Here is a 15,438-nt window from a genome sequence, read left to right on the forward strand (position 1 = left end):
AGAATTTGGGAGAGATGGGAAAATTCATCATCTAATGTTGTATGTTGATGACATGTTGGATTGCTAGTGCTAACATGACAGGACATCAAAGACCTAAAAGAGGAGCTGTCCAAATCTTTTTCAATGAAAGATTTAGGTGCTGCAAAGAGGATACTTTGGTATGAAATATCAAGGAGACAGGACGAAGAAGACAGTAAAGCAATCTCAAAGAGAATTGAATATTTAACCCAATCAAGAAGGTACTTGAAATGTTGCTCATGAAAATGCAAAAACCACTTTCTACACCTTTGGCTGGTATTTTTAAACTAACGAAGGAGATGTGTCCAAAGACACAAGAGGAGATAGAATGCTTTGTATTTTGGAGGAACTGATATTTTTTCTAGAAGGGTATGCTGATGCAGATATGACAGGTGACAAAGATACTCGAAGGAGCACTACTGGCTATGTGTTCACGGTTGGAGGCACAGCAGTAAGCTGGGCTTAAAGCTGCAGAAAGTGGTTTCACTTTCTACCACGGAAGCAGAGTATGTAGCAATGACGGAGGCAAAGAAAGAATTTATGTGGCTTCACAGATTCTTAGAAGGCTTGGATTCAAACAAGACAATTGTGTCTTGTATAGTGATAGCCAAAGCGTATCCATCTTGCGAAAAACCCAGCCTTTCATTCAAGGACAAAGCACATTGAGGTGAGATATCACTTCATACGAACTCTTTTGGAAGAGGGACAGCTAAAGCTAGGAAAGGTGCATACAAGTGAAATCTTGCAGACATGTTTACAAAGGTGGTCAACAAGGAGAAGTTGAGCTTTTGCTCATCTTCAATCAGCATTCAAGGATAAGAAGCCAAAATGGAAAGCAGTCACAGGTTTGGTTTGGAGATCAGTTCCATGTGGGAGATTGTTAAGTATGGAGCCTGATTTACCCTTGTAATTTTTGTGGTAAAAGCGCACATTTGTAAGGCCCCATTATGAGGAGAAGCCATCGTGCGTGAAGGAAAATCACTCACCGGAAACCAAAATTTTCACGGACAAGAATCAGGGGCAACTTTAAAGGTCGGGGAGGAGGCCTCAGAGGACTTTATTTGCGGAATATTATGGCCGGACGGGGCGGAAAGTGGTCGGAAACAACCGTCAGTTGGGCGGTGGCCAGTAGTTAATGGCGATGGGGTGGTGGTCGGAAGTCAATGGCCGGTGGCCGGTGGTCGGAAGTCAATGGCCGGTGGCCGGTGGCCGAATTCAAAAGCGGACTTGTCTTCTCAAGGGCGGCCACACATGGGCGGATTGGAGGGTCCGATTTGGACTTATTCGCAACAACCGGTCAGTTGGCCGGTGGCCAGTAGTTAATGGCCGATGGCCGGTGGTCGGAAGTCAATGGCCGGTGGCCGGTGGTCGGAAGTCAATGGCCGGTGGCCGGTGGCCGAATTCAAAAGCGGACTTGTCTTCTCAAGGGCGGCCACACATGGGCGGATTGGAGGGTCCGATTTGGACTTATTCGCACAAGGGCGGCTACACATGGCTGTCTCTCATAAGAGAGGGCAACCCTTTTGGCCTATAAAAGGAGGCCATTTCTACACACATTTCATAGTGTGAAGTTGATGCAACAAGGTGAGTGTGAGGTGGTGAGAGTGAAGCAAGGCGGGAGCTCCATTAAGGGTATAATCCCTTTGTAAACTACTTCTTGTTTTGAAGTACTAAAGCCATTGAGTGGTTGCTTTCCTGTGGACGTAGCCCACATTGGGTGAACCACGTATATCGTGTGTACTCTCTCTCTCTCTCTCTCTCTCTCTCTCCTCTCTCTCCTCTATAATCTCGTGTATATAAATCTGTCTCTCTCCATTAAGTAATCTACTCAATTATCTATTTAGCTACGTCTTATTTCCTAACAGTGGGAGTTTGAGGATATTTGGGGACGGTTTATCAAGTAACTGTTGCAGGAAATGCTCGGTTTTAAAAGTTGAGAAAATTTATGGATTTCCTAATGATTATGTATGAGATAATGCTGACGTAGATGGGTATATGTGATATGCAAAAGAGATGGATTTTGCAAGAGGATGGACTAAGAATATTTTAAAGAAGTGTCAAGCAAGGCAAGGTGGGCCAAGTCTGGTGCTTTTAAAGGAGGTTGGTGCAATGGAAAGAAAGGAGAAGCCGTTGCAGGAGAGTCTATCTATGCAAGGAAATCCAAGGGTCTTTTGGTTGCAGAGGGATGGAGCTATTTCTATGCCCAAGATGTCGGTTAGAGAGGTTCCAAATATGGAAGAAGTGTTGGTGGTTCCAGATCAAACAGAGGATGTATGATCAAGCTCAGAAACGTTGGTCAAATTCCATTGGTTTGTGCTAGAGATTAGATTGTGAAGTTTGCAAATGAAGTTGAGGTGGTGGAGATACAAGAGTTTCAAGATCTTGAGACATATTAAGAGATGAATGTCATGGTGCATTAGATGCAAGGTGATGCTTGGAGTAGTGTGAGGTTCTTGTGTGTCTTTTATATGCATGGATGGCTATGTGCTTGGGTGTAGAACTATGTGAATTTGCTTCAAGTGAATGGATGTGCTTAGTGCAAGGTATTTGATCCAGGTGGTAGCTATGTTGTGATGCAGGGGGTTTGGAAACCCTCTTGAAGAGGAGATTTGGGTGAATAAATGGTTGCATGTTTTGTGTGTGCTCTATTTATTTTTGTTGTTTCTAGGTCCAGGGCAAGCAAGGATATCTAGGGATGCATGCTTGAGGTGGTTTTTTAGGCCATAAAGACGCCATGATGGGATAAATAGGTTGAGGTCTTGAAGTGTTCCAAGTTCTAGAATGTGATACTTATGGCGAATATGATGCTCATGGCACACACAAAAGAGGAGTGCAAATATCTCTGTACTAAAACTAAATACTTTATATTACTGCAATGTTTGAACCATAATAGACTGTGGAACATAAGTCAATTCTAGGTACAAATAATGAAACATTTTCATTGTTAATGCATAGCCTTGCTGTAACATAAACAACCATCCATTAATGTTGTTTAGTAGCACTTGTACCATAGCAAGTTAGACTAGTTATCCGACATTTTTTGGCCACTGAAATTGTTCCCGATACCACGTGCTCAAAATGGTTTATGAAACAAATTGGACCAACACCTAGGGACTTTGTTGCAACACATAATTAAAATAGCGAGTGCCAGTGTTAGTCCCAGAGACTCATATTCTCCACATGTGGAATATGTGCGAGATAAGGATGTCCATAAGAAAAACATACGAGGTGTACTTGGGTTTGGAGGTAATTGCAAAATCTTTGTGATGAGAGTGAGAAGATCTATTGTGCTATCGGCCGAGCTATAGAGATGAAAATTGATCACCTTGGCTTTGCGCTCCCAACAAGCCCAAGATCGTACTATTTTGTTGTGGTTGACTTTTAACCTTCCCTGCTCCAAGAGCGCCTAGGCGCACACGATTGTTCTTCTTCTCAATGGTGTCCCTTGCAAGGTGTTGCATGCTTCATGCATAGATGCAAAGCAAAGCTTCTCTGCCATGAAATCCTTCACAAGAGAGAGAAAACAAACAACCATCAAGAGAGGTAATCCATGCCTCCATGATTTCATGATTCATGGAGAGGGAGAGTGAGAGAGAGATCAAGTGTCCCTTCCCCTCCTCCATAGCTACCTGCTCTCCGAACTCTGATACCAATGTGGAATTGAGCGGATTGGAGCATGCAACTCTCCACTTGACCATGCCCTATATAGGCCCCACCTTGCTAATAATAGGGTCCCCTTGACCGCATGTCTGTCTTGGCCCTTGGCCTGCCGCCCAGTCTTACCCAGGCTGGACATTTTTAGGTTCTAATTTAGGTTGTGGATTTAGGTTTATGACTTAGGTTCAGGTTGTAGGTTTGCATTTTTCAATTTAGGTTATGGTTTGCATTTTATAACAAAGTTTTGTATAGCAAAGTTTGAGATCGTTAAGTTTTGTGCCTACAAGCATTATGAGTAGCGATGACAATGTTGGACCATTCGATCAAGATGCCTATCTCATGGCTAAGATATTATGTGCTTGTAATCAATTTTATAAATGGGTTGTACATCAAACATGGCGTGTTTCATAGCAATATGTTTATGAATATGGTGATCTCAATCCATCAATCATAAATTGAGTTATTGCCAATTACAATTCATTGATATAAATGAACTATAGTAGTAGAACAATTTCATTTTAATTATTGTACTTACCTCGTACTCAAAAACCCTAAGTACTCAATTTAGCAAGACTCCAAGAGTGGATATCATGAAACAATTGTCCAACCCACAAAGCATGTTTGTAGACAATCCACTCAACGAGAAAACATGGTAGCTATGCCTAAAGCATCTTCAAGCTCAAAGGGTGATAGCATGGAGAACCACCCCAACCAAGAGATGTTTGAGCTAGAGATGGACAAAATGATTGAAACAATCATACACTCAGAGAGACCTATCTATGATAATATTAAACCTGAGGTGGTTGACACACCAATATATGAGGGAGCAAAAGCCTTTAGATTGAAGATGCTTTTGGTCCTTTCAATATGCAGGAAATTTTTAGATGGAGTAACACCAATGTCTTAGAGATTTTCATTTGATTATGTATGTTGTGTTTACTTAAATTATGCAATGACTAATTTTGGAAATCTTGTTAATGCTTTTCTATATGTAGGCTACTTAAGGAGCACATATTGCCAGCTAATAATGTGATGCCAACCTTGATAGATGATGCAAGAAAGGTCCTATGAAGTTTAGGGATGGATTATACTTCCATTCATGTTTTCTATAATGATTGCATTTCGTTTAGAGGGGAGTATGTAGAATGGAAATTTCCAGCTGAGCATTTTCAGGACCATTATCCACACTTTTGGGAGCATCATGAACAATTTGCTCCTTACCATTGGGCATACACTGTTGTCTAAAGGTACATCTTCCCAAAAAACAACTCTTCTAACTTCTTCAGTCCTTTGAGGTTGTTTTTGCATGCAATCCTCCCGAAAGATTACATTATGGCCGTGGAAAATTCTCCTCTTTTTGAGATCCCATAATCTATACCCCATTTCACCATCATCAGCATATCCTAGGAATACACACTTACAGGACTTTGGCTCCAACTTGTTGTGGTCTTCCTTTTGGATGTGCACAAAATCTTCATAACCAAACACTCTCAAATGAGCATACAATGGTGACTTGCCCGACCACGCTTCTTGGAACTCCCCCACCCAAAGACCTGTGTGGTGATTGATTAATCAAATGTACGGCTATCATAATAACCTCTGGCCAAAAACCATGGGGTAACGCAACATGAGAAATCATACATTGGACTTTTTCTTGAATATTCTAATTCACTCGCTGTGCAACACCAATCTACGGTGGATTATAAGGTGTAGTCAGCTTCCTCTTTATCGCTTTACTGTCATAGAAGTCTTGGAAAGAGTTTGACACATAATCCCTCCATTGTGAGAGCGCATACACTTTACCTTACTACTGACTTGATTTTCATCAAGTGCCACAAATTGTTTGAACTTATCCGAGGCCTCATCCCTATGCTGGATTGGATATACCCACACCTTGCGGGTAGCATCATTCACAAAGGTAACAAAATACTTCTTTCCCCCTAGAGACGAGCTAGAGATAGCCCTGCAATCTGACATATATCATAATTACCAACTCGAAGGGAGAATCTTTCGATGAAAGAGATTTCTTGTGAGGCGTTTGATCATTCTTTCCATAGATACAATGATCACAATGGTCAAAATCAGCATACCCCAAACATAATAAATACCCCAGAAAGCACCTTCATTCTTGTTTGACTCATGTGTCCCAACCTACCATGCCACAAGGAAACACTTAGCTGCTCAGTTATGGTGACTACATGGTTCTGCACACTAGATATATGAAGTGGATACAGAGTGACACTTTTAGGACCTCTAGCAACGATCATGGATCCCTTGCTGATGTTTCACTTGTTATCTCCAAAGGTAGTGTGATAGCCATCAATATCTAGCTGCCTTGTACTTGTCAGGCTCTTCTTGAGCTTGGGTACATGCCTCACATGATGCAATGTAAAATTTGATCCATTATGAAATTTCAATTTCACACTACCAATTTTGTTAATATCACATGCATGGTTGTCCCCCAAATGAACAACATCCTATCTACCAGCATTGTAGCTAGAGAACCATTCTTGATGTGGTATCACATGGAATGAAACACCTGAATCTAAGATCCAGGTGTGCATGTCATCATCAAAATTAGCAGCCAAAGATTGTGCACTAAAAGAAGAAGCAAAAATAAATTCATTGCCATTGTCCACATGACTGACTACATTAATTTTCTCAATCTTAATCGTGCTCTTCTTTTTAGGTTGACCATCGTTTTTGTCATCCCTGCTATCATCAGAATTTTTACCCTTGCATTTCTCTTTATTCCACTTAAAACAATCAAGCTTAAAGTGTCCTTTCTTGCCACAATGATGGCGCTCAACATATTTCCCACGAGACTTGCTACTACCTCTATTTTTTTATTTCCCCCTTTGTTGAGATCTATCTCTGGTATGCAATTGTACTAGAAGACTTATTAGCTGCAATATTCTATCTATTCAACTCTTCCATTAGCAAATATCTCTCCTCGTTAGAATACATCATCATGGTATTGGAGTTGCTCATGGTTGTCCTGAATGTATCCCAACTTTTAGATAAAGTGCATAGTAGGAAAGTAGCTTCAAATTCATCATCAATGCTGAATTTCAAAGCAACCAGCTGGTAAAAAACTGAGTTGAACTCATTAAGATGTATAGTCATGGATGTACCTTACTTCATCCAAAGCCCATCCAAAGGTCCATCAACTTCTTGAACAAGTAAACCTTACTAGCAGCATTTTTCTGAGCATACAACTCCTCAAGTCTAGTCCACATAGCATAGACAAAATTCAACTTCTCTATGTTGAATAGCAAAGATTTAGAAACTGAAAGCTCTATCGTAGATCGTGCAAGCTCATCCAAATTTTCCCAATCCAATAACTCTAGGTATGTTGGTTGTACCCCCTTTGTCTTGATAGGCTTCACCTGTTTCTTCTGCACCAACATTGTAGCATTGTTTATGTCATATGGAAAAATTGTGTACAACCTCAATCTTCTTGATGTGCAAAAGGTTGCTATTGTCATTGTTGCTTTCCATGACTTCATCCAGAAATAGGAAATCAAATCCTCTATTGATTGAAATATCAAACTTGTTCGGCAGCAATGATAACCAATGACAAAGAAGAACAAGATCAGCTGTATATACTATTCTGAGCTAGTCTCAAAAAATCTGTAGAATTCAAATTAACCAAAAATTTGATTTAGTTGCAGCAATCTGATTCACCTTTAAAAATTTTGATTCAACTTTAGCGACTCAAATTAAAATCTTCTACACTTTTGGAATCTAAACTTTAAAAAAAATTTGAATATTTCAGAAATCAGATCCACCCATCACTAAAAAAAGGTCCAAGCACACTTTGGGAAACCCTTGCTAACTTGTTGCTTTTATAACTCAAAACTGAGTTACCAAGCTTACAAATCTGAGAGCTCAAAGCTCCTAAGCACCTCATGCCTGTGTACACTCTTTGTAGGTTTGTTGCTCCACCTAAATCTTGCACAATGCTACAGTGACAAAGACTGTCTACACACTGATACTGAACTAGAGTGTTGATGCTGAACCAGAACTCTATTGTTGAAACAATGCTCTGATACTGATCCACGCTCACTGCATCAACTTGTGAAACCAACAGCTCTGATACCAATTCATAAGAATTGAGTGAAGTGAGGGACGTGAGAGCTCCATAGCTTCCCTCTCTCCTCTCCTTTGACACCCACATAATGGTCCTTATCTTATATATATATATACCTCACGTGACTGGGTCATGCCCTCACTTATGGGTTTATTGCCTACACTATGTGGCATTGCTAGGGTGTAAAGCCGAGGGTGGGACTGCCTAGGAATGATCCTCCCAACCTCCCTTTAAATAGCCCCTTGGACCTCATTCCCTATCCACACGTGCAGCTGGTCCCTTGGGCCTAGTTTTTGACCACCGGGCTTTGCCCTTGGCATGACATTACTCCCCCCTTGGAGAATCGTTTTCGTCCTCGAAAGCAAGAGTGAGGATACACTAATGTTTTCCACAGGAGCGTCCTTCATGGATCCAACTGTTTGCTTGATCGGAACACAGTTCACTAGGAGGTTCAATGAAACCAAGAGTAACATCTTGATTTTCCACCTTGTTGTCCATTTGCAACCATCTTGTGTTACCGTTGCCTATCCAATCATAGTGTGTAGACTCCATTTAGAACGCACATAAGCATGCTAAACGAGTTGTCACAACAAAGAAGTACCTCTTTTCACTTTCTATGAAAGTAACTTGCTGACATAACTCATCAGCCAAGTCTAAGTCCTTGACTGGTTCTCAAATTTCCATCAGTAAACAACCCCACCATAGCTAGTCTTCAAGGTTGAGAACCTGACTTATACATGAAGAGACTAAACCTAGTCACAAACATGTTGTAACTTATGGTAAACAAACTCCAACTAGAGCAATAAATTCTTACTAGTTGGATTGTCGAGTGCTAATGTATGCACTTTGCATATCCTTTAGCACAAGATTATACTTGTAATATGTCTATCCCCTTGGATAACTGACAGTACTAAGGTGTTTTTCTCCCACAGTTTACAGACAGTCATCCCAGATGACTGGTAAACGAGGATCACAAGATCATAAAACATTGCTGAGAAAACAACAATGTCCTGAATAACCATCTAGGTTAACTTGAAACACATGCACCCAAACCAAGCCATGACCTCTACTGGTGATTGGTAGACCCAAAAGTAATCTCATAGAGATACTGCACATAGAGTGCAAAATTCTTCATAGCACTAATGTGATGAATATGCATTCCACTCCAAATCAGTCTTTGTTAAACACTAGGGCCCATAGCACCTAGTGTGCATGCATTTAGCAAAAAAACGGATCCAAACCTGTATATCCATGATCCTCCTCGCCAAGGGTTATGGCGAATGTGATGCTTCTAGCACATATTAAAGAGGAATTGAAATAGTTCTGAAAAGAAACTAAATACTGTCTGTTGTAATCATTTGCAAGCCGTGCTGAAACGTTTGATCTATAATAGAAGGTGAAACATTAATCACAAACAATGAAACCTTTTCAACACTCATAGCCTTGCTATATGGATAAACAACCATCTATAATGTTGCCTAGCTGAACTTGTACCTTAACAAGGCATTCTAAGTATCCGACAATTTTTTGCCACCAAAATTGCTCCTGATACGACGTACTGAAAATGGTCTAGAAAACAGATTTGACCAGCACCTAGGGACTTTGTCGTGACACATACTTGAAATAGGGGCGCGAGTGCCAGTACCAGAGACTCATATTCTCCACATGTGGAATATGTCTCATGTAAGAATGCATGAAAAAAAAACATCCTTCAAATACAAAATGTACTTGTGTGTGGAGGTAACTGCAAACACTCTATGACGGGAGTGAGAGGGGCCCTCATTAGCCTTGCTCCACACTGGCTAAACCGAAATCCGTGAGTTCCTAGACCATGTTGCATCCCATGTGACAACATGTGCCAAATACAAGTGGGTCTATAACTGCATAATGCAGAAACCTATGTTGGAAACTACAGCCCAAATTTCTTGGCTCTTACATGACCTTGTCAGGTCTCTTAAGAGCAAAAATGGATGATAACATAGTTTGTGCATCCTATGTGGAAAAAGAAAACAAAAAGAAACAAAACCAAATGACATGCGTACCTGAAGGTTGAACATAGTGTTCACTAATCCGTAGTGAAAAAGTACCTGCCCAATTTTCTCGCTTACAAAGGCCGAGGAACACTAATTGAAAATTAGTGAAATGCAAGTAGTATGTCACATGTAACCTTGGGTGTTTCCGTTGCAATCCAGACCCCTTGGTTAAACATTGCAGGAAAACTGCTCAATTAGCAGCTAGCCCTTGGCCTATGTCTGTGACCCCTCTTGGGTTTGCCCAAGGAGTCGGTGGACTTATTTCCTTGAAAACGTAGTGTAAAGGTTTCAAGAATGGACCATCCACTCTTACTAAGTGACTTAGTAATCACAAGTTGGGTCTTATCCCAAAACTGTACTCATATAGGCACTCTTAGTGCTAAGAGGAGCTCCACTGAAGTTAGAGTCATATTTACAACTAGATCTTTGTCACACCCAAAAATCCATAATCTAGGGTTTGTGTGAACAACCATGCGGTTGGAAATGCTGGCTTCATCCATACACAGTGGTAGAGATCATTTTAAGACGTTCAAAATCTCAACTTGACGATGTAAATTGTGGAGTGCTAAAATAATGTCTAAAAAATCACTAATGACAAGACTCTTGCTTGTCCATTATAATTGATGGGTACTCAACTGAGTAGAATTGTTTGATCTTGAAAGGAATCACTTATGGGTTACTAACAAATGGCTCTTAGCCTTTCCAAAATAGGTTGCAATAGATGGCTCTTAGCCCTTCCTATTACCATATTGACCTAGAAAGAAAATCATGCCTCGTTTTTCCTTTCTCGCATAGAAGTTGGAGGGAGAGAGAGAGAGAGAGAGAGAGAGAGAGAGAGAGAGAGAGAGAGAGAGAGAGAGAGAGAATGCTGGGCAGGGGAAATACTCTTATTTGAATGTGTTTTATGCCCTTTGCAAATGCTCCAGTGCAGACCATGTCTATGTTATAACTTATCCTGAAAGCATACATCAGTGTTATTGTACCATGCCCTCGTAGAGAGAGAGGTACCAGAAGTCACATCTTGACCCTCTTACCTTGTAAGTGATCGTGAGTGTATTACGGTGCAGATGTATGGCACGCATTAGGAAATTTTGGAGTTCATTTGGAGGGCCATATGAAAGAGAGAGAAAATAGAGCGCGTCCAATGAGCGGGAGGGCTACGTTACGTAGGAAAATACGTGGAAAGACTCAAGAAATAGGAAAATGTTTTAAAATCTTTCACAAATATAGGATTGTGGCATCGTAATTTCTTTGCTTTTGCCGAGTTGTTAGGTGCATGTGTGGTCCCACTGCTGATATTCTCTTATGGTCATTAACGTACTAGAGGGTGACCATTAAGCCCGCACAAGATATTGGAATTGTAAAACACTTTCCCTCCATTAGGATGCTTTCAAAGTGAATCCGGCTCCATTCTTCACATCTCAACTACATTAGATTTGTCATTTTCACTTATTGATACTCTTAGTTTTAACTCTTGTTATATATTTTGCAAATGTTTATCCCTCTTCTTATGAGCAATGGGAGCCTGTGGAGTGCATAATAGGCCTCTTCCTTGTCGTTCATGCCCACATTGGTTCTCTACAGTATTCAGGGAGAACCAGAAAAATCTTGGCTGATGAAGGAATATTTTTCTATGACCACTTCTACCAGAGTCTACCCAGGGAATAAGAACGGCATATTGGTGAAAGTGCCTCTACCAGCCGACTGGAACACTGTGGACTGGTCAATTCCTGAGGAAACAATGGTGGAGGCAATGCGAAGTAAGCTCTACAAGGATATACAGAGGTCTCTACGTAGCTCTATTCCCACCAAACTGGTTAGAATTGCAAACTTTTGTCCTGTTGCACTGTTCATAGAGTTGTTTCATAACTACAATATACGTGTTACGAAAACTATGTTCATCTGCAAGTCATTTCAGCAGTCATCCTGTGACAAACTTCTTGACAGAGGATGGTATGTAAAGGAAGAGATTGGCATACGTTGCAAGGTCACTCTTGACACTCTAGTTGTCAAGTACATGATTACAAGCCAATCAACTGTTAGTCTCCTTTTGGTATATGCGATCACAAATGCTCAAAGGTAAGTACATTCCTAATGGACCAGGTTTCTGCAGGTTTGGAAGATAATCCTGTTGTGGATGTGGATGTGGAAGTGTTTGATAAAGAGCATGGCCTAATGTTGGTGGTTACAATAAGGGAGCTATGCAGTCTTCTGCAGTTGCGGCACGACATAATTGAAGAGTCAATGGAGAGGGACCTTTCAGATTTTTCCTTTTTCCTAGCTGGCCGTAAGCTGATGCGGCGTAGGGAAAAAGATATTTTGTGCAAAGAGTTGGATGGTCGGGTTGAAATAGTGTCAATGTAACAGAGATTTTTGTGAACCCAAGTGTATACGAATGACTTTCAATACATGAAGTTTTCTTGAGCTCATTTGTCAATTGTGGTCTGTGAATATAAGTGTCCTTGAAATACATTTCTTTAGCCATTGCCACATCTCTCTCTCTCTCTCTCTCTCTCTCTCTCTCTCTCTCTCTCTCTCTCTCTCTCTCTCTCTCAATGTTAGGCAAGACAAAGACATGATAGAAGAGTCATCTTAATTCATTAGAAAGTACAAACTCGTCCGTGAACAATGGACTGAGATACAATTTTTGTAAGTATGGAATCAAAATGTCTTCAAGGTAAAAATCAAAGGTATGCCCCTCAAAAGAGGGTGGTGAGATAGTTTTTCCTGGTGGATTTAGGTCTCCCTTGGAGTATCATCAATCAGTAGTGTATTATTTGTATCAAAGGGTACACCGATTTGGCTGAACGATTTGTACAAAAGAGGTAAGTGTGGTTTTTTAGGGTGGTAGTGGCCCTCGACGGTAATGCATTTTCTCTGATCATACAAAAAGGCAAAATCTGACGTATCAGCACCGCATACACCACAAACTATTGTAACTACTGGCGACAAGTTTTTCCTTTGCATTGAAGACCATACGGCAACTCTGAAGCATGGAAGAAGAAACTGAATAAATTCTTTGGTTCCTGGACGAATCACGACTCGACAAGTACCCATCCGAAATGTTTGCAAATCCTCGAAGGGGTCTGCTATACCTAGAGGCACGCGCATTAGCAACAATACATTGATGTCCAAGATAATCAACCTCTGTAAAAGTTGACAAGTACATATAAGTAGTTAGAAGTATAAGCTGAACATATTTTGCCATACTTGAATAGACATTACCGGAACAACCGTATCTACAGGTAGCAAGGGTCCATACTAGGTCTCTATAGTGTTGTTTTCGTTGTTGCTATCCTCTGCTTTAGCTCCATCGTCATAGTCATCGTTCTCATCTTCATCAAGGGTCTCCCCCATGGCTCTTTCTGCCTCATTCAGGGTTTCCTCCAAGGTCTTTTCCTCTCCCTCCATTGGCCGGCTTGCATCATCCATATCCTTTTGGGGCTCCTCCATTGGCTGGATTGCCTCATCGATAGGCCTCCTTTCCTCATCTATCCTTGCCTCATCCAAGGTTTCCTCCATGGGCTCTTTTGGCTCCTCCCCTGGCTCCTCCACTGGCCTACTTGCCTCTTTCATGGGCTCTTTCATTGTCTCCTCCATAAGCCCCTCTGCTTGTACACTACCACCTTGCATAGCCTCATTTGACCTTTCTTCATCCTCGGCTCTTTCATCTTCATTTGGTATGACCCCCTCGGCCCATTGTGATTCCACTGTATCTGATGGAGGGGCTTGTCGTGGTGTCTCATCATGTATTGTCATATCAATTGTGCGATCGTCCAAGCCGCTATCTTCAGCTTCTCTAGGGTTCGACATAGTGAGCAGGTGTTGTATTAGACTTGCCCAATATCTTTGCAAATAATCATATGTGTAGTTTAGCACAACACTCTGCAAAATTGAAAAACCACATGGTGAGAAGTCTTGTATAAAGAAAACCAAAACTGACTGAATGCATTGCCAAATGGTTACCTTAGTCATGAAAGGTTTTAATGCAAAGTAGCTTTGTAGGACATATTCTGTATGGAGAAGACATCTCCAGCCGCAAGAATTTGCATCGGTTTGATTTGGTACAGGCACATCTTTGATTGGGGCCTTGTATAGTTCATACCTTCCACATAGCTTGCCATAAGCAAGCAATAATCTCTTTATACAACTTCACAAAGGAGTATCAAGATGTTAGCTTGAGGCTTACATGGATATCTATAAGAAACACTTTCTGATACATAACACTTACAGCCTAATTTCAGGGTGGGTTCCTTTTATTGAATGAACACCCACACTGTTGGCTGCTCAACATCAAGGCATATGAGACTCCAGTGATGGTTTTTCTCATATGGAAAGATGATAACAGTTACTTCCAGCATAGCACAGTGGAGAAACCAACTCTCGAATGTGCCAGATGGACTGTTCTTCTATCTAATAATCACTGACATTTGTGGATCAAGAAGAAACACCTCCGTGTGGGTGTGCGGTGGAAGTTGACTTTTGATCAAACTGTAGGGAGTGTACCTGAGTTAGTACACCTATCATTTGAGTTTTCAAAGTTAGCAAAATATTAAAACTTACTTAAGACAAGCATAGATAATTGTATCTGAGATCTGAGCATCTGGATCCAGCAATATATTAATGTCCATTGTATCCAGAGCCAACTTTCTGGCTCCATCTATAAATGGTATCTCTGCAAGCAAACCATCCTTCATTGAAAGTAGAGTATCTTTGTTGCTTGCATCTATGGATAGGGTCACATTGCATTCTCTTTGCCTCTGGGACTCCACCGCTACTTTTGTTTTCTCCTTAAGCTCTGCTTCCCTTATGTCTTCTGTTTGGCAAGCAACCGTCTCTGCCTTTGCCCTTGTGTTAACATCATGTGTGACATCTACAACTGTGACTTGTGGAAATATCTCAGGGTGGTATAACAAAATTTCCCTCATTTTCTTATCCCTGCAGACATTTGGGACCATAAGTTTGTCATACCTCCACCTTACCCTTTTTAGTGTCTCACTGTCTTTGTCCATTACAGTCACCCTGTGGGCATGGGCTGCTACAATGGTCATGTCACTAAAGTACTCAAGCAGGAAGTCCTCTGTTGCTTCCTGTAGAGCCATCAATGCAACCACTTTCCACCTTTTAGTGCCCCAGGTAGCTTCTTCACAAATGGACCTCACCATCCCCTGAAAGGGCAGCTTTGGTATGCACAAATAAACACATTTCTGTACCTTCCTGATTTCTTTGAAAAGTCCCATGCAGCTCTGTAACTTCTTCACCCTTGGACCTTTCAAAATTTTATTTGGTTTTTCAGGTCCCTTCTTTGGGGTTGCAGATCTGCTACTTGCCTTAGCTGCTAACCCTGGTCCCTTGCCCACCTTCCTTGCAGTGGCCTTTGTTCTAGCCATTCCACTATATAAAAATAGAAGAGTGTCTCTCTCTCTCTCTCTCTCTCTCTCTCTCTCTCTCTCTCTCTCTCTCTCTCTCTCTCTCAAAGCAGACCAAACCACACACACGCACACACACATATACACTCCCTCTCTCTCACTCGTTGTCCTTGCCTCTCCACAGTACTAAAGGCGCGCTTACAAACATCCAAATCGTAGGTGACTGTCTCCACGCGCCTTTATTACAGAGAGAGACAGAGAGAGAGGT

The sequence above is a fragment of the Adiantum capillus-veneris genome, chromosome 11 (genome assembly GCF_014529385.1).
Source record: "Adiantum capillus-veneris isolate H3 chromosome 11, ASM1452938v2, whole genome shotgun sequence".
Lineage (NCBI taxonomy): Eukaryota > Viridiplantae > Streptophyta > Polypodiopsida > Polypodiales > Pteridaceae > Adiantum > Adiantum capillus-veneris.